General features: G+C 44.9%; 1 protein-coding gene across 2 annotated transcripts in view; it reads right to left on the reverse strand.

The window, feature by feature from the left end:
• FAM168B (family with sequence similarity 168 member B) overlaps positions 1-8,896 on the reverse strand; it is a 51,284-nt gene extending 42,388 nt beyond the window's left edge. For both annotated transcript variants that reach the window (XR_012013009.1, XM_072788676.1), the window contains exon 1: positions 8,746-8,896. The gene's annotated coding sequence lies outside the window, so the exon portion shown is untranslated. The remainder of the gene's footprint in view (positions 1-8,745) is intronic.
• Positions 8,897-10,476: the final 1,580 nt, after the last annotated feature.

Genomic DNA, 10,476 nt, shown 5'->3' on the forward strand with positions numbered 1-10,476 from the left:
GTTCTCTCCAGTATCAGTCAAAAAAGAAGTCCCTTCTCTAGTTTACTAAAAACAAGGCATTTCATGCTGCTGCCAACCAACACAGAAGTCCTGATGAAGGCCCACCCAAACATTGTAAACTTTCCTTTACAAATTCTTCAGTCCATCAAAAGCTAAGAAAAAACTGTTTTCTACGTCCCTGCTTAAAACAGTGAAAATACGTTCTTATAATCTAAATGTCCTTTTATTTTTTATAAAGATTTTTACTCATTTATTCATGATAGAGAGAGAGAGAGAGAGAGAGGCAGAGACACAGGCTCCATGCCAGGAGCCCGACATGGGACTCGATTGCGGCACCCCAGGATCACGCCCTGGGCCAAAGGCAGGCGCCAAATCACTGAGGCACCCAGGGATCCCCTCTAAATGTCCTTTTAACAAATAGTTAAGGAAACCAGATCTATCCGGTGTATGAAATATTATACAGATACTTGTTAAAGTGTTTAAAAACATGACTGATACTATGTTAAGTGAGGAAAAAGATAACAATGCTGCAGATGCAGTTATAATAAAAAAACCTGTACCTACATGCAATAACTACAAATAGTACAGGCATGTGCACTTCCAGCACAAACAGAAAAGGTTGGGAGAATATAAAAATGTGAACAGAGACAGTCTCTAGATGGGGTGGGTTTAGTGTTCTTTTTATACTTTATTTCTTCTTTATTTTTTTAAGATTTTATTTCTTCATTAATGAGAGACAGAGACAGAGACAGAGAGAGAGAGAGAGAGAGAGAGAGAGAGAGAGGCAGAGACACAGGCAGAGGGAGAAGCAGGCTCCATGCAGGTAGCCTGACGTGGGACTCAATCCCGGGTTTCCAAGATCATGCCCTGGGCTAAAGGCGGCGCTAAACCACTGAACCACCTGGGCTGCCCTTTATACTTTATTTCTTAAATAACTTTTGTTAAATATGCATATATTTTCTTAAAAATACAAGTCAGCTATAGCCTAGCAACTCTATTAACCCATTCAATGCTTTTTTCATAATCTTTTTTCCTGAAAAGTTCAAGAACTTGCATAGCCATAACCATGATTTTACTCCTTACCCAACAGAAATGATTTTCATCAGTATCGCCAGCAAGCTCCTCTGAATTCTTTCACCCAGTATATTCTGAAAGCGTGAGTTTAAAGACTGTTCTGTATTCCTCACCTAGTAAGTCACTCACTGACTTATGTGGTAGTAAGGATTAAGGGGATCTTAAGTTTAAAATAAAAACAGCAGGGTGCCTGGGTGGCTCAGTTGGTTGACTCAGGTCATGATCCCAGGGTGCTGGGATCAAGCCCGAGGCTGGGCTCCCTGCTCAGTGGGAAAGTCTGCCTCTCTCCCTCTCCATCTGCCTCTCCACTCACTCATGCTCTCTCACTCTCTTTCAAATAAATAAATAAATAAAATCTTAAAAAAAAAACAAAACAAAACAGCACAGGAAAGGGAGCTAGCTAACAGGCAACAAGTATTATGAGAACTCTGTACTTTCTGCTCAAATTTGCTATGAACCTAAAACTCCTTTAAAAAGTCTAGTTAAGGGATCCCTGGGTGGTGCAGCGGTTTGGCGCCTGCCTTTGGCCCAGGGCGCGATCCTGGAGACCCGGGATCGAGTCCCACATCGGGCTCCCGGTGCATGGAGCCTGCTTCTCCCTCTGCCTGTGTCTCTGCCTCTCTCTCTCTCTCTGTGTGACTATCATAAATAAATAAAAATTAAAAAAAAAAAAAAAGTCTAGTTAAGAAATCCCTGGGTGGCTCAGCAGTTTGGCACCTGCCTTCGGCCTAGGGTGTGATCCTGGAGTCCCGGGATCGAGTCCTACATCAGGCTACCTGCATGGGGCCTGCTTCTCCCTCTGCCTGTGTCTCTGCCTCTGTCTCTCATGAATAAATAAATAAAATCTTAAAAAAAGAAAATCTAGTTAAAAATATATAGGGGCACCTGGGTGGCTCAGGCCTTGATTTCACAATCATCAGTTTGAGCTCCACACTGGGCTCCACACACAGCATAAAATCTACTTTAAAATAATTAATTAAAAATAATAAAAAATAAATAAAAAATACACATATATACTAAATAGTGTCTGCCCCTACCACATCCCCAATCAGAAAGTAGCCCCATGCAGACAAGGAACAGAGAGTTGGTCCTATTTACTGCAGTTACCTCTAGCACCAGTATCTGAAACAATACAGGTGCAAGTACCTGCTGACTTTCTAAAAACATATGCACCTTCGAACATGATATAGGTATTAAATTCCAATACAAAGATATATTGTAAAAACTTACCACTTCTTAGCTTACCTGACTCATTTAAAATATTCACAATCAACAGCAACCCTCTCAGGTCCCCTCCCTCCCCAGGAACTTTATTCTATCACTTTACTATCACTCAATAAACCTTGCATTGCTGCCCACCATAAATAAATAAATAAATAAATAAATAAATAAATAAATAAATAAATAAATAAATAAATAAATGAAATTCACAATAAAAAATATACCCAGTCACATCCTTCATCTTTGTAACAAGGTCTAGTCTAAACTAGGAAAAAAAATCGGGGATCCCTGGGTGGCGCAGCGGTTTAGCACCTGCCTTTGGCCCAGGGCGCGATCCTGGAGACCCGGGATCGAATCCCATGTCGGGCTCCCGGTGCATGGAGCCTGCTTCCCCCCTGCCTGTGTCTCTGCCTCTCTCTCTCTCTCTCTCTCTCTCTGTGACTATCATAAATAAATAAATAAATAAAATTTAAAAAAATTTAAAAAATAAACTAGGAAAAAATCGAGAACATCAGTGATTGGAATGTTCTTGCTAAATAACTGTCTAATTTTTTTTTTTTTAACTTCTAAGTCAAACTTACTGTGACATCCACAATTACGGCTAAAACATAAGTCTAGATCAATGCTGGCCAACAGTACTCTGCAGCAATGAAGATGCCCTGTGCCTTCTAATATGGCAGCCATTAGCTGAAAGTAACACCCAAATATGTGGCTAGTGCAGGATATGATTTTTCAATTTTATGGGACTGCAACTTATATTCATTTTCTTAATTTATGTATTTATTCAACTGATCTCTACACTCATTGTGGGGCTTGAACTCAAGACCCTGAAATCAAGAGTTGCAGGCTCCTCCAACTGAGCCTCAACTTAAATTTAAATAGTCATTGATGTCTAGGGGCTACAGTGGACAGCATGTGTTTACAACACAGATGAGAGAAAAGAAGAATAGGAAGAATATAAAGAAAGCAGGAGAATCGATTACGTATCTTACCACACAATTTAAGAATAAACAAACTGGGGGCACATGAGTGGTTCAGTTGGTTAAGTGTCTGACTTTTGATTTCAGCTCAGGTCTTGATCTCAGGGTCTTGAGTTCAAGCCCTGCCTTGGGTTCCACGCCCAGCGTGGAGCCTACTTAAAAATAAATAAATAAATAAAAATAAAAATAAAAATAAAATAAAATAATAAAATAAAATAAAAAAATAAACAAATTGGCAACCAAGCCCTATTATCCTGCATTTTTAACCCATTCTTGGTGGATCATCCACAGAAGAATTGTGGAAGGCCTTGTGAATTCCATCTATCTCCCTGCTTCAACTATGATCTGTTGAGAAAGTACATACTTCCTAAAATTGTTTCTCTATGCTGTGCAAGAATCTTATTCTCAGTTGAATTCAAGATAAACAAAGCACTATGCAGAGTCCACAGAGAAAACAAAAAAAGCAAGTCACAATCCTGCTTCTGAGCAGGAATCTAGGAAAGTGCTTGCTATCCAATAAAACCTTCTGCAAAACTGAGAATGTATGGCTACTTTCCATGTAAAGCAGCCACTAATGGTTGGCTACTGAACACCTGCAGTGTGGCTAGCTAGCACAACTAAGGAACTGCATTTTAGCTTAACTTATCACAGTCACATGCAAGTAATGGCTATTGTATTAAGAGAACTCAGGTCTATAAGATAAAAGACATGAATAATGGTGATACAGGGCAAAGAGTATTAATATTAACAGTCACATTAAGTACCATAAAAGAATGAAGTGCTCTGAAGGTTGAGTGAAGAGAGCAAAATTCAACAGGCGAGGGGAAGAATGGCCAGGAACTTGATTACAGAGGTGGTATTTCCAATAAGCTCTGAACAAGTATCCCAAAAAGCCCACAGAAGTAAAAAAAAAAAAAAAAAAAAATGGAAGATGCATACATAGGAGTATTGGGCAATTGGGCTTGTAGGGAATCAGCAAAGATGACTATGGAAACACAAATTAGATTCTTAAAACCATCATGTAGAGACCCTTAAATGTGGTCGGCTGAGCAAATGTCATCTAACTCATAAAGAGCACAGCAGTTTAACACAAGAGTTACCAGAGGATCTGGTAATTCTACTCACTGGTAAATACCCAAGAGAAGTGAAAACATACATCCACACAAAAATCTGTACACAAATGTTTATTATTCATAATAGCCAAATATTGTAAACAATTCAAATGAAGCACTGAACACAAGGTTCTCCTGCCATAAAGATCTCACAGTGCAAACCAATAATACAATTTACTATAAGCTTGCCACTAAAAAGTATATAGAGCTGTATCTGAATTCTCAATACCATAAGTTACAAACTACCCAGAAGTTATATTCCTAAAAGCAAAGGTGAATGTTTCCTAAAGAGATTGAAAAATCTTAATTAAAAATTATACGCAAGAAACTATAATAAGATTGATAAAAGAAAATGTTGCGGTCAGTTCCCCTTCCTATTCAATAAAAGGGCTTAATATAAAGACAAACTATGTGAACTAATGTGTAAAACAAACAAACAAACAAAAACAAACAAAAAAAAACAAAACCCTTCTTAGGTCACTTGTTCAAATAATGAGATTCTCCCAAGACTCTGAGCCTCAAGGACAGGGAAAATACTTTGTTCAGCTCTTCTTCATGTATCTCACCAGTGCTTGGCATATAAGTAGCTTATGTATATCTTCTGAATGTTTTTGAATAGAAAAACTAAAAGGATATATAATTTTTCACAGGAATAAATATGAAGTTCAGGGGTGCCTGACTCCTGATCTCAGGGTAATTGAGTTCAAGCCCCATATTGGGTGTACAGTTCACTTAAAAAAAAGTTGAGACATTTATTTAAAATATAACTCAGGGCGGTGCCTGGGTGGCATCTCAGATGGTTAAGCATCTACCTTCAGCTCAGGTCAAGATCTCCAGGTCCTGAGATCAAGCCCTACACATTGTGCTCCCAGCTCAGTGGAAAATCTGCTTTTTACTCTCCCTCTGCCTCTCTCTCGCTTGTGCTGTCTCTCTCTCTCACAAATGAATAAAAAAGAAAGTATTTAAAATATAACTCAGAACAGTTGAAATACATCTGTTTCTTGATTAGTGGCTATAAAACCTGAACCAGTTGGCCAGTTTTAACATCACCAGAAGACAAACTCTTTATCATTATGTACATCCTTATATGATAGAATTACTCTGCATCACCTAAGGTGTACTGCTACAAGAACATTACAGTCTGAATCTAATGGATCTTTTACACCCAACTTCTAGTTTACAGAAAAAGAAATTGAAGGAATAAGATGAACACAATGAAGCAACCCAACAAATCCAAAAGGTAGGGCATCTTGGAGAACAAATAACCCCAGTTTCTTCAGTAAGTCAATGGTCTGAAAAATGGTGAGGATGGGGAGGCTGGAGAACAGTTCTAGATTAAAATAGATTTAGATGTAAAAACCACCAGGTAGATTTTGTTTGGATTTTTAGATTGAAAAACTAAAAAGATCTTAATGATTTGGGGACGCAACTGATTATGGGGCTAAGTATTAAAAGGCATCAACTGTTAATTTTTTTAAGTGTGGTGATAACATTTTGGTTGTGTAAAGACACCATTTTTCAGAGGTACATGCTAAGGCATGGAAGATTAAGATTTTAAAAAATGACATGTCTTTAACAAAGTATTTTTACAAAAAAGGGAAATTACAGTAAAATGCTAATAATTGTTACACTGAAATGTTGGGATGTATATTGTATTGTTACACCTTTTAAGTTAGCATAACAACAACAACAAAAAAAAACCCAAGGAAAAACCCATCACCACCATTCTACCTGGGATCTTAGTGCCACTGGCTACCCAGAAACCACCAATTTCCCAAATCTGATTTAGTGTAGACAGACCAAGGACTCGGATTCCAACACTGGGTCCAGAGAGTACCACTTTTTTTTTTTTTTTTAAGTTTCCTATTTAGAATCATTCAACTGCCAGAATACCTACAAGTGGTTTGACACCTGCAGCAGAATAAACAACTCTCAGATTTCCCTTTAAAAAAGATGATAGCAAAAGTTTCTAAATTTGAAAATCCGGTAATAATTAGAAACATATTAACACCCATCACTGTACTACTTTCTCTAGTTTCAAAAAAGACCATGATCTAAACAAAGTTCCTATACACAATAATTATAAAACTCTAAAAGCGTTTTATATTAGTGTTTCATATCAACAAAACTAATTTCAAGAAGCTCAAATTTTATTTCTCTCAGAGACCTCACTATCCAAGATAAAATACCCCTTAGCACAAACACTGGAAATTCTCGGCAATGTCTGATATTATCAAGAAGACCAAATAAGGGAGAAAGTTCTCAACTCCCTCAAACTCGACCTTCACTACTTAGGTTTGCAATCTATTGGAAGAAATTCATGTACTTCTCACAGGACAGGACAGATCTCAGACATAGATGTAGAAATGGAACAGACATGAGAAAAGTAACTATGACTCTATTACACTGGTGTACAACTATTTTAAAAGTGTTTCAACCGGGTGCCTGGGTGGCTCAATAGGTTCAGGTCATGAGCCCCTGCTCAGCCAGGAGTCCGGAGTCCAGGAGTCAGCTTCTCCTTTTCCCTCTATACCACCCCTTTGTCATGCTCTCTCTCAAATAAATAAAATCTTCAGAGAGAAAAAAAAAAAGTGTTTTAATTGATCCAGGAAAAGAAATTGTTTAAGTGAGTCAAGTTTGATAGACAAAAATTTCCCTTTAAACTTCAGAACCTGTAGGGTGCCTTGATGGCTCAGTCGGTTAAGCCTCTGGAGCTTGATTTCAGGGTCATGGGTTCAAGCCCCATGCCGGAGCTTCAGCTCAGTATGAGCCTACTTAAAATTTGTTTTAAACTACAGAACCTAAAAAAGTTAAAATATGTTTCTGTGAAGTTAACGTTTCTTTTTTTTTTTTTTTCAATTCTAATCCTCTACCTCTGTGGCATTATAACACAGTCCTGATGTTCGAAAATTCAAATAATTTTGGCATGACAATTCTAACCATAACACGGAAAAAAGCTGAAAAGCAGATGTAGAACAAAATAACAACTCAATATCCTAATATATATGAGGACCCGATAAATGGGCAGGGGCAACAGCAGTATACGGTGATTCCTCCAGAGTTGCAACCACTTTCCTCACACACACAACTCAATCTTCCCACTATTTCCAGGGGCAGGAGCCAGGAAGAGGGGATGCTACCTGCTCAGCATTTCTAGCGACTGCTGCACAAGAACACCCAGCAGAACGCACAGGCACCAGCTGTCTCCAACTTAGAAGGCCTGTGGAAGCCTCTATCAAGCCTCAGCTTCCATTTAGTCACAAACACAACTAAACATAAATAACAGGCATGCACTCCCACCAAAGCCAGCCAGCTTCATAAAACTGAAGGGAACCAAAAAAAGCTTCACAATGTGGACACACTAGCTTCGACAGTAGGGGAAAAAAGCCTTAAGTTGTCAAATTGGCCGTCAAAGCAAAAATTGCCCACTGCTTCTTTACTTACCAAAGTTGCAAAATGCGTCCCTAGGATTGTCCACAGCAAAAACTCTTAAACTTCTCCATGTAATATTTCAGAAAATCTTAAACTGCACAAGGATGACTTGAGAGTTTAAGCTGTGGCAACAAGATAAATCTTCCCACTTAAAATTTTTTCCTGTCGCTATAAACATTCCAAAACACCTTTACGCAGGACTTTAATGAAACATGGACTCACACAATCCAGTAGACGCAAACTTACATGTACTATAAAAGAAAAATACCCTGCTTGTTGACAGGCTGCAAAGGCACACCTCTTTTTCAAAGTTAACTCGCATTGGGCCACGAAACGTCTTTTCTTAAGAAATCATTCAAAGCCTTTCAAGCTGGAGTGTGAGTGAGCACCGTGGCTTCTGCCAGGCAAAGAGAATAATTCCCACTTTATGGGCAGTCACACTGGAAGCGATCACAAGCACAAGAATTCTCGATCTAAGTTACAGAAACAGCAGCCTGCCCTGGCCGGTCTTCTTCCAGGCGGGTCCTCAGTAAGGCCCGGGGACCGTCCCCGAGCGCTGACTGCGCCCCCCAGGCCCCCCGGCTGCAGCCCCCGCCGCCGCCGCCCCCCGCCGCCGCCCACACGGCACCTGCCCGCCTCGGCCCCACCTCTCTCCGGCCCCCGCCGCCCCGCCCGCCCCTCAGGGCAAAGCGCAGCCCGGGTGGTCCGTGGCCGCCAGCAGGCGGTGCCCGCCCGGGCGACCAGCGACCCCGAGCCGCGGGCCCGACCTTGGCGCCGCCCCAGCCCGGCCGCACAAAGCGCCGCACTTCCGGCCGGGCCCCGCCGCGGCCCGCGCCCGCCCGCCCGCCCCGGGGCACAGAGGGCGCCGCGTCCCCCCGGCCCGCCCGGCCCGGCCCGCCCCCGCCGGGGCGCCCGCCCGCACTCACCACGCCGCGGCGGGGGCGGCGGCCTGGACCTCGGCGACCAGCGCACGCCGGCCCGGGGAGGGCTCGGCGGTGGGCTCAGCCACGGGCGAGCGCCGCGGACGCCTGCTGCGAGGGAAGGGCGGAGGCGCGCTGTCCCCCGCCGCCGCCCCCCGGCCCGCGCTCCCCGCCGCTCGGCTCCGCTCCGCCCGGCCCGCCTCTCCGCAGCCCGCGCTGCCGCCGACGCTGCGCAGCCACCGAGCCGCCGACCTCACTTCCGCCCGGCGCGCGCCGCGGCGAGGGCGCGCAGGGCACGTGACCGGACGGCGCGGTGCGGGGGGGCGGCGTGCGCGCTCCCGCCGGCGCGGGGAAGGCCCCGGATGGAGGGGCGGCGGGGGCGGCGGGGGCGGCGGGGGCGGCGGGACCTGGGGCTGGCGCGAGCGGCGGCCTCGCGGAGGCTGGAGCCGACCCGCCGGAGGAGGGCCGTGTGGCCTGCGTGTCCGCACGCCGCGTCCGCCCGCCTACGGCAACGCGAGAAGAACACGGGGACCGTAGGGCCGTACTAGTCTTCGACTTCGTGTTTTCAAAACGGCCGCCGCAGCGCAGAAGCTCGTGGTGCTGTGTGACCCGGCCCAGGCCGTGAGGCCCCCTGGAGACACCCGGGGCGACGACGGCGCCTCCAGGACCGGGCCGGCGCGGAGCCCCGGGGCCGCAGCGCCGCGCCCGCCACCCCCCGCCACCCCCGACGACACCAGCGCGAGCGACACCGCGGAGCCGCGCGGCGAGCGGCACCGACTCTGAGCTCGCCCCGCCCGTCGCCGCGTTGCGCATCCGTCGGGCCGTCCTCCTGCGCAGGAGGGAGCTAAGACACAAAGACGCCGACGAGCTTTCAAGGAAACGTTACTAGGAGGCCCCAGGATTCCAACCCCGACATCTGGCTCCCAGACTGTGTGCTCTAAAGGGGGAGCTCCGCAGGCTGGTTTCCCCAGAACAGTTCTGGCTGCTGGTGCGATCAGTCCTCTGCCCGAGCTAGGAGTCCGGGAGCCTGCCTTGAAGACACGGGCCGGAGTCCCAGGCTGCGGGCTGGGCTGGGCCCTCTGGCAGGGCCGCGGAAGGCAGCGCAAGCCTGTGGGCGTGTGCTCGGCGGAAAGAGTACGGGGGGTTACCGGGGCGGCGATGCAGAGGACCACCTGATATGGAGGGAGACTGAGTATACAGAATTCCTCAAGACTCTTTACCTGGTACATCTGTAAGAATTCAGTGTGGGTTAAAATAGTTGCAAACGACATGATTTCTGGCAGTCTGTAAATGTCAACAGTTTTTTTTTAGATTTGTTTGGGGTGGGCCCGAGCAGGAGAGGAAGAGAGAGCCTCAAGCACGCTCTCTGCTGAGGTGGGCCGGGTCCAGAACCCCCAGATCATGACCTGAGCTGAAATCAAGAGTTGGCTGCCTAAAGATGGGGCCACCCAGGTGCCTCTGAGGATTTTTTAGTAATCTCTACACCCAAAGTGGGGCTGAAATTACAACCCCGAGATCAAGAGCCACAGGCTCCAGTAACTGAGCCAGTGAGGGTGCTCAATGTTAACAGTTTTAGATAAAATGTCATTCTCTAAAACGTCCACTAGAATATAAACACTCTGCCAATTCAATGCCCATCTCTTTCCATTTTAATTTTTACATGAGTAAGGTCTATAACAAAAAAAATGTAATTATTCCGTTTTCTCCTTGACTGCTTCAATTTCACTGCCCCGCAGA

Source organism: Canis lupus, chromosome 20 (genome assembly GCF_048164855.1).
Source record: "Canis lupus baileyi chromosome 20, mCanLup2.hap1, whole genome shotgun sequence".
NCBI lineage: Eukaryota > Metazoa > Chordata > Mammalia > Carnivora > Canidae > Canis > Canis lupus.